General features: G+C 48.7%; 1 pseudogene across 1 annotated transcript in view; it reads right to left on the bottom strand.

Annotated features, from left to right (window-relative positions):
* Positions 1-2,824: 2,824 nt before the first annotated feature.
* LOC311119934 (sodium/hydrogen exchanger 5-like) overlaps positions 2,825-8,749 on the bottom strand; it is a 9,739-nt pseudogene continuing 3,814 nt past the window's right edge. The window contains exons 4-6 of the transcript in view: positions 5,556-5,628; positions 4,390-4,521; positions 2,825-3,434 (exon numbers count right to left, since the gene is read on the bottom strand). The product of the transcript in view is annotated as a sodium/hydrogen exchanger 5-like (transcript). The remainder of the gene's footprint in view (positions 3,435-4,389; positions 4,522-5,555; positions 5,629-8,749) is intronic.

Here is an 8,749-nt window from a genome sequence, read left to right as displayed (position 1 = left end):
GCTGTCATCAAGGCAAAGGGTGGCTATTTTGAAGAATCTCAAATCTCAAACATATTTTGATTTGTTTAACACTTTTTTGGTTACTCCATGATTCCATGTGTGTTATTTCATAGTTTTGATGTCTTCACTATTATTCTACAATGTATAAAAAATAGTAAAAATAAAGAAAAACCCTTGAATGATAGGTGTGTCCAAAACGTTTGACTGGTACTGTATGTACCAGTCCATTATACATTTAACTAATTTATGATTAAAACAACTTCATTACATAAATACACAATAGAACAGTGTGTTCATCTCACCTATGTATTATTAAGATAGGTTTGTGTTAAGATATTGTAAAAGGTCAAACATGGGCACTATTGTTGTGCATCCACGAAATGACAATAATAATAATAATAATAATATGCCATTTAGCAGACGCTTTTATCCAAAGCGACTTACAGTCATGTGCGCATACATTTTTACGTATGGGGGTGGTCCCGGGGATCGAACCCACTACCCTGGGCGTTACAAGCGCCATGCTCTACCAGCTGAGCTACAGTCACCTTTGACACCTGTCCACCCGCTTTACACAACAAAAGAAAAAGCACATTAGCCTAAATCCTAAATCAGCATGAATCCCTCTAATGTAGCAGTAACAGAGTAAGGCAATGGATGACCGGATCTAGAGACATCATCATATTAAAGAAATTGTCACTTTAAGCTCTTCTATAAAACTTTGGTCATTAATAAAACAAATCTTTTTTTTTTAGCTTTTGCTAAGTTTTTTTTTGTAGCAGCATTTACAAAGAAATGTCTTCTGTTGTTTTATATCAGAGAAGCTGGAATAAATAGAAGTTAGAGGCGGACAGGCCATACAGACGCTGCGTTCGCTGGACACACAAAGGACAGACGGGAGGGGGGGGATGGGGGGGTAAAGGTAAAGTGCTGCTTTTAAGTCACTGGGGGGGGAGGGGGGGATTCCCTACGGGCCTCTGGTCAAAAGTAGTGCACTATGTAGGGAATAGGGTGCCATGGTCATACACCTCTGGTCAAAAGTAGTGCACTATATAGGGGATAGGGTGCCATGGTCATACACCTCTGGTCAAAAGTAGTGCACTATAAAGGGGATAGGGTGACATTTGGGACGCACCCTATGATTGACCTGCTCTGACTGTACATGATGCGAGAAACAAGAGAAAGTCCTCCCTGATGAATACCACCAGTAACTACTACCTGTGACATGGAGTAGTGAGTTATAAAGACATCATATTCAATACTGTGGCTCCCTCAGGCTTCCTGACGTCCTGGCTCAACACCACAGAGGGGACGAGAGGAGTACTGTGGCTCCCCTCAGGCTTCCTGACGTCCTGGCTCAACACCACAGAGGGGATGAGAGGAGTAGGTCTGCATACACAGGTCTGAAGACAGCACAAACAGATCTGGGACCAGGCTATGGTCATCAAGCATCAATGCTGGCTCTGGGCTGGGGTTTGGGAAATGTATGAAATTAAAGAGACTTTCATGGATCTGATAATATCATAGCCTGGTCCCAGATCTGCTTGTGCTGTCTTGTCAACTCCTACGTTTGTTGTTATTGCTGTTTGGCCTGACCATGACCATAGGAGTTGGGTAAGAGAACACAAACCAATCTGGGAGCAGGATATGGTCATCAAGCAACACACTCTCTCTGGCCTGGCGTTTGGGAAGTTTATAAAGAGAGAAACTTCCATGTAGTCTCTCTCTCTCTCCTCTCTCTCTCTCTCTCTCTCTCTCTCTCTCTCTCTCTCTCTCTCTCTCTCTCTCTCTCTCTCTCTCTCTCTCTCTCTCTCTCTCTCTCTCTCTCTCTCTCTCTCTCTCTCTCTCTCTCTCTCTCTCTCTCTCTCTCTCTCTCTCTCTCTCTCTCTCTCTCTCTCTCTCTCTCTCTCTCTCTCTCTCTCTCTCTCTCTCTCTCTCTCTCTCTCTCTCTCTCTCTCTCTCTCTCTCCTCTCTCTCTCTCTCTCTCTCTCTCTCTCTCTCTCTCTCTCTCTCTTCTCTCTCTCTCTCTCTCTCTCTCTCTCTCTTCTAGTGGGTCAGGGAGGGGAGGAGAGGGGCTGGGGGTTGAATGTAGCTTTTGATGTGGCAGTCCGGCTGTAGACAGATATATTTCCAATAGACTTACATCTTGACATTGACTTACATTCAAGTGTAATGAAACAGACAGGGCAGAACCTCAACACCCGCAGGGAGCTGGGGGGGGAATATAAATGCATAATATGAAAACTGGTATTGTTTTACCACATGGACGGACGGCCCCAACCCTGGACCACAATGCACTGTGTCTGTCTATCTGTGACTGTACCAGCTGCCACATTAAAACTTCCAGTCCGCGTCCCAAATAGCACCCTATTCCCTACATGGTGCACTATGTTTGACCAAAGCCCTATAGGGGCCCTGGTCAAAAGTAGTGCACTATATAGGGAAAAGGGTGCTATTTGGGACGCATAAACATACTTCCTCAATATCATCATCACCGTATTAGTCCAACATCCTGTGTCTGATCTATAGAGACGTTGGAGCTGGAGTTATTGAAGGAGATGACGTTTGTCACTCATCATCTGGAGTGAGAAGTACCAGAGCTGAGGGGTTGGTCGGCCTGAGCTGGTGTGGTTGGGGGTTGTGTTCTGTTGGTGTGTGTGTTCATGGTGTTGAGTGTGTGAGGGATGTGATTGCCCATAAAAGCTGATCTAAAAATCAGTCTTGCGTCGTTCTCCCTAGTGGTATTGGTTAGGACTTGGGAGCTAAGCTGATCCTAGATCTGTGCCAACAGGGGCAACTGTAACCAGAGATGTGGTCGGAGCCATTACAGCTGAGTGGGCCCTCTGCTGCGCGCCAGCGGCTCACTGCCAGGAGGGGGCGCTGTGACCAGGCTCCTCAGGTACACACAGGGGTTCCTCCTCCGCCCTAGACCCTGGGCCAGTGGGGGAGGGGTGGTGGGGCCAGGGGGCCTCACAGAGGATGACATGAGGGGCTGCAGCTCCTGCTCCTGGTCAGACAAGGCCCCCTCTTCCTCCTCTCTTCTCCTCTCCTCCTGGAGGGAACTCAAACCGAGCGATGCCCTGAGCCACTATGACCCCACTCCTCCCTCCTCCGCCCTCTGGATCCAGAACCGGCCCCGCTCACTCCACTACCAGAGTACGAGACAGGACGGGGCCCACCCAGCCTGGAGAGGGCGCTGACGCCTGGGGGTGTAGGGGTTCTACGGGGACCGGCGGGGAGCCCAGGCTCTCTAAGGAGGAGATGCCTCTGGTTCCAGGCCTGCTGCAGATCTATGGGGATGATCTTAGTAGCCTCCATGGAGACACACACCGGCAGGGTTCCAATGCCGCCCTTCCAGGGCAGGTTCCTCTCACCGCAGGTGGGGGACGGGGGGGCCACGGAGGGGCTCTGACACACCTCCAGACCAGCCGGGACTGAGACAGGACACAGGTCAGACAGAGGAACATACAGTCAGGATCCTGGCTGTAACATTACAATATATCTAAATACCATCTCTGGCATACTTACATTTTAACATATTTTTTTACATTTTAGTCATTTTAGCTGACGCTCTTATCCAGAGCGACTTACAGTTAGTGAGTGCATACATTTTTCATACCGGCCCCCCGTGGGAATCGAACCCATAACCCTGGCGTTGCAAGCGCCATGCTCTACCAACTGAGCTACACTGTATCTAGCAGACATCAAAATACTTTAAAAACAATGAATACCCAATGTGTGTCTTTACATTTTGATATTCTATTGATTCTAATGAATTAATATTCTTACTTTCTTTTGTATTATTATTCTTTGTTGTATTTTACCCCGTTTCCCCAATTTCGTGATATCCAATTGCGATCTTGTCTCATCGCTGCAACTCCCCAAAGAGCTCGGGAGAGGCGAAGGTCGAGTCAAGCGTCCTCCGAAACATGACCCGCCAAACCGTGCTTCTTAACACCCGCCCACTTAACCCGGAAGCCAGCCGCACCAATGTGTCGGAGGAAACACCGTTCAACTGACGACCGAGGTCAGCCTGCAGGCGCCCGGCCCACCACAAGGAGTCGATAGAGCGCGATGAGCCAAGTAAAGGCCCCCCCCCGGCCAAACCCTCCCCTAACCCGGACGACGCTGGGCCAATTGTGCGCCGCCCTATGGGACTCCCGGTCACGGGCCGGTTGTGACACAGCCTGGGATCGAACCCGGATCTGTAGTGACGCCTCATAGCACTGCGATGCAGTGCCTTAGACTGCTGCGCCACTCGGGAGGCCATGAATTCATATTCTAATGAAGATATTCCAAATTACAGTTCATGTATTAATACAATATTAGACAGGGACACCAGGCCATTTTCTGAGGTTTCTAGTCTCTCCTGTGTCAATGTGTCCTTACCAGATTTGGGCCGTTCTTTGGGCGTCTCTGGAACCTTTCGAGCCACGAAGGTGATGCCAATGTCCTCCTCCTTCTCTGGCTCCAAGTCCTCCCCCTTCTCATCCTCCGAATCCACTGGCACTACCATAGGATCTGAGGGGGCATCACAGACACATGAACACTACACTACCCACAATGCACCATCACAGGATCTGAGGGGGCATCACAGACACATGAACACTACACTACCCACAATGCACCATCACAGGATCTGAGGGGGCATCACAGACACATGAACACTACACTACCCACAATGCACCATCACAGGATCTGAGGGGGGCATCACAGACACATGAACACTACACTACCCACAATGCACCATCACAGGATCTGAGGGGGCATCACAGACACATGAACACTACACTACCCACAATGCACCATCACAGGATCTGAGGGGGCATCACAGACACATGAACACTACACTACCCACAATGCACCATCACAGGATCTGAGGGGGCATCACAGACACATGAACACTACACTACCCACAATGCACCATCACAGGATCTGAGGGGGCATCACAGACACATGAACACTACACTACCCACAATGCACCATCACAGGATCTGAGGGGGCATCACAGACACATGAACACTACACTACCCACAATGCACCATCACAGGATCTGAGGGGGCATCATACACATGAACACTACACTACCCACAATGCACCATCACAGGATCTGAGGGGGCATCACAGACACATGAACACTACACTACCCACAATGCACCATCACAGGATCTGAGGGGGCATCACAGACACATGAACACTACACTACCCACAATGCACCATCACAGGATCTGAGGGGGCATCACAGACACATTACATTTACATTTACATTTTAGTCATTTAGCAGACGCTCTTATCCAGAGCGACTTAAATGACACATGATCAATGCACTACTTCAACCAACTCCTATGCTCTGTCCCTGCGTCCACACTAGTGTGAACCAATGTTTTGGCCGAGCATCCTAGATAATGTACTAGTGTGAATATTGGAATGTAGCCCTAGATTCCAGTACCCACAGAAATTGTTTGAGTGACAGCTGGGAACACAGGTTATGATGGAATTATATTGAAATCATAGAGGCCAGACTCAATTTCCGGTGTGTTTAGTGAGTGACCCACCTTTGTCTTGCCAGCTGACGTTTCGTCGAGGTTTGTCGTTGAGGTCCTGTTCTTTTACGTCTGATCCTCTTCGCTGTGGGAGGGAGAGAAAACACCAGTTCTAATGTCTATTACAGGAAGGACCCACAGGAAACCAGTTCTAATGTCTATTACAGGAAGGACCCACAGGAAATCAGTTCTAATGTCTATTACAGGAAGGACCCACAGGAAACCAGTTCTAATGTCTATTACAGGAAGGATCCACAGGAAACCAGTTCTAATGTCTATTACAGGAAGGACCCACAGGAAACCAGTTCTAATGTCTATTACAGGAAGGACCCACAGGAAACCAGTTCTAATGTCTATTACAGGAAGGACCCACAGGAAACCAGTTCTAATGTCTATTACAGGAAGGACCCACAGGAAACCAGTTCTAATGTATATTACAGGAAGGACCCACAGGAAACCAGTTCTAATGTCTATTACAGGAAGGACCCACAGGAAACCAGTTCTAATGTCTATTACAGGAAGGACCCACAGGAAACCAGTTCTAATGTCTATTACAGGAAGGACCCACAGGAAACCAGTTCTAATGTCTATTACAGGAAGGACCCACAGGAAACCAGTTCTAATGTCTATTACAGGAAGGACCCACAGGAAACCAGTTCTAATGTCTATTACAGGAAGGACCCACAGGAAACCAGTTCTAATGTCTATTACAGGAAGGACCCACAGGAAACCAGTTCTAATGTCTATTACAGGAAGGACCCACAGGAAACCAGTTCTAATGTCTATTACAGGAAGGACCCACAGGAAACCAGTCCTAATGTCTATTACAGGAAGGACCCACAGGAAACCAGTTCTAATGTCTATTACAGGAAGGACCCACAGGAAACCAGTTCTAATGTCTATTACAGGAATGGCTGGAATGGAATCAATGGAAACGGAGTCAAACATATTGTTTCCATGTGTTTGATACCATTCCATTGATTCCATTCCAGCCAATACCATGAGCCCATCCTCCTATAGCTCCTCCCACCAGACTCCTCTGATTACTTCATATTTCTCCCTTCCACAACAGAGAACGGTCCAAGGCCCTGGCTATACCGTTGAAGGCCCTGGCTATCCCGTTGAAGGCCCTGGCTATCCCGTTGAAGGCCCTGGCTATCCCGTTGAAGGCACTGGCTATCCCGTTGAAGGCCCTTGGCTATCCCGTTGAAGGCCCTGGCTATCCCGTTGAAGGCACTGGCTATCCCATTGAAGGCCCTTGGCTATACCGTTGAAGGCCTTGGCTATACCGTTGAAGAGCCCTGGCTATGTTCATGAATGTAAATCCTGGACACACACAGATGTAGATATTGGTTTAATGAAGACTTTGGTAGCTGGCTGGCAGTGGATATAGGTTTAATGAAGACTTTGGTAGCTGGCTGGCAGTGGATATAGGTTTAATGAAGACTTTGGTAGCTGGCTGGCAGTGGATATAGGTTTAATTATGACTTTGGTAGCTGGCTGTGGATATAGGTTTAATTATGACTTTGGTAGCTGGCTGGCTGTGGATATAGATTTAATGAAGACTTTGGTAGCTGGCTGTGGATATAGGTTTAATTAAGACTTTGGTAGCTGGCTGGCAGTGGATATTGGTTTAATGAAGACTTTGGTAGCTGGCTGGCAGTGGATATAGGTTTAATTATGACTTTGGTAGCTGGCTGGCTGTGGATATAGGTTTAATGAAGACTTTGGTAGCTGGCTGGCAGTGGATATAGGTTTAATGAAGCCTTTGGTAGCTGGCTGTGGATATAGGTTTAATGAAGCCTTTGGTAGCTGGCTGTGGATATAGGTTTAAATAATGTGATAGCCTTTACTCCAACAGCTTAGTGGAATAGTAATGAATAATAGCTCATATTCCAGTATCTCATTGGAATAGTGATGAGTTCCGTTGGTTCAGAGCAAGGTGATATTCCAATTGTGAAACAGGACAGGTAGACATGCAGAAGGTAATTTATGCACCACAGATAGAGAGAGGGAGAGAGAGAGAGAGAGAGAGAGAGAGAGAGAGAGAGAGAGAGGGAGAGGGAGAGGGAGAGGGGGAGAGAGAGAGGGCCTGCCTAAACCCAGTATAGAGAACCCAGCCCAGCCCAAAACCCAGTATAGAGAACCCATCCCTGCCCAAAACCCAGTATAGAGAACCCAGCCCAGCCCAAAACCCAGTATAGAGAACCCAGCCCAGCCCAGCCCAAAACCCAGTATAGAGAACCCAGCCCTGCCCAAAACCCAGTATAGAGAACCCAGCCCTGCCCAAAACCCAGTATAGAGAACCCAGCCCAGCCCTGCCTAAACCCAGTATAGAGAACCCAGCCCAGCCCTGCCTAAACCCAGTATAGAGAACCCAGCCCAGCCCTGCCTAAACCCAGGATAGAGAACCCAGCCCAGCCCTGCCTAAACCCAGGATAGAGAACCCAGCCCAGCCCTGCCTAAACCCAGTATAGAGAACCCAGCCCAGCCCAAAACCCAGTATAGAGAACCCAGCCCTGCCCTGCCTAAACCCAGTATAGAGAACCCAGCCTAGCCCAAAACCCAGTATAGAGAACCCAGCCCAGCCCAAAACCCAGTATAGAGAACCCAGCCCAGCCCAAAACCCAGTATAGAGAACCCAGCCCAGCCCTGCCTAAACCCAGTATAGAGAACCCAGCCCAGCCCTGCCTAAACCCAGTATAGAGAACCCAGCCCAGCCCTGCCTAAACCCAGTATAGAGAACCCAGCCCAGCCCTGCCTAAACCCAGTATAGAGAACCCAGCCCAGCCCTGCCTAAATCCAGTATAGAGAACCCAGCCCAGCCCAAAACCCAGTATAGAGAACCCAGCCCAGCCCAAAACCCAGTATAGAGAACCCAGCCCAGTCCTGCCTAAACCCAGGATAGAGAACCCAGCCCAGCCCTGCCTAAACCCAGTATAGAGAACCCAGCCCAGCCCAAAACCCAGTATAGAGAACCCAGCCCAGCCCAAAACCCAGTATAGAGAACCCAGCCCAGCCCTGCCTAAACCCAGTATAGAGAACCCAGCCCAGCCCTGCCTAAACCCAGTATAGAGAACCCAGCCCAGCCCTGCCTAAACCCAGTATAGAGAACCCAGCCCAGCCCAAAACCCAGTATAGAGAACCCAGCCCAGCCCAAAACCCAGTATAGAGAACCCAGCCCAGCCCTGCCTAAACCCAGTATA

This window comes from Coregonus lavaretus (genome assembly GCF_964263955.1).
Source record: "Coregonus lavaretus genome assembly, contig: HAP1_SCAFFOLD_987, whole genome shotgun sequence".
NCBI classification, from domain to species: Eukaryota; Metazoa; Chordata; class Actinopteri; order Salmoniformes; family Salmonidae; genus Coregonus; species Coregonus lavaretus.
Note: the sequence above shows the minus strand (reverse complement) of the source record. Positions and strands in the feature narration are given on the sequence as shown.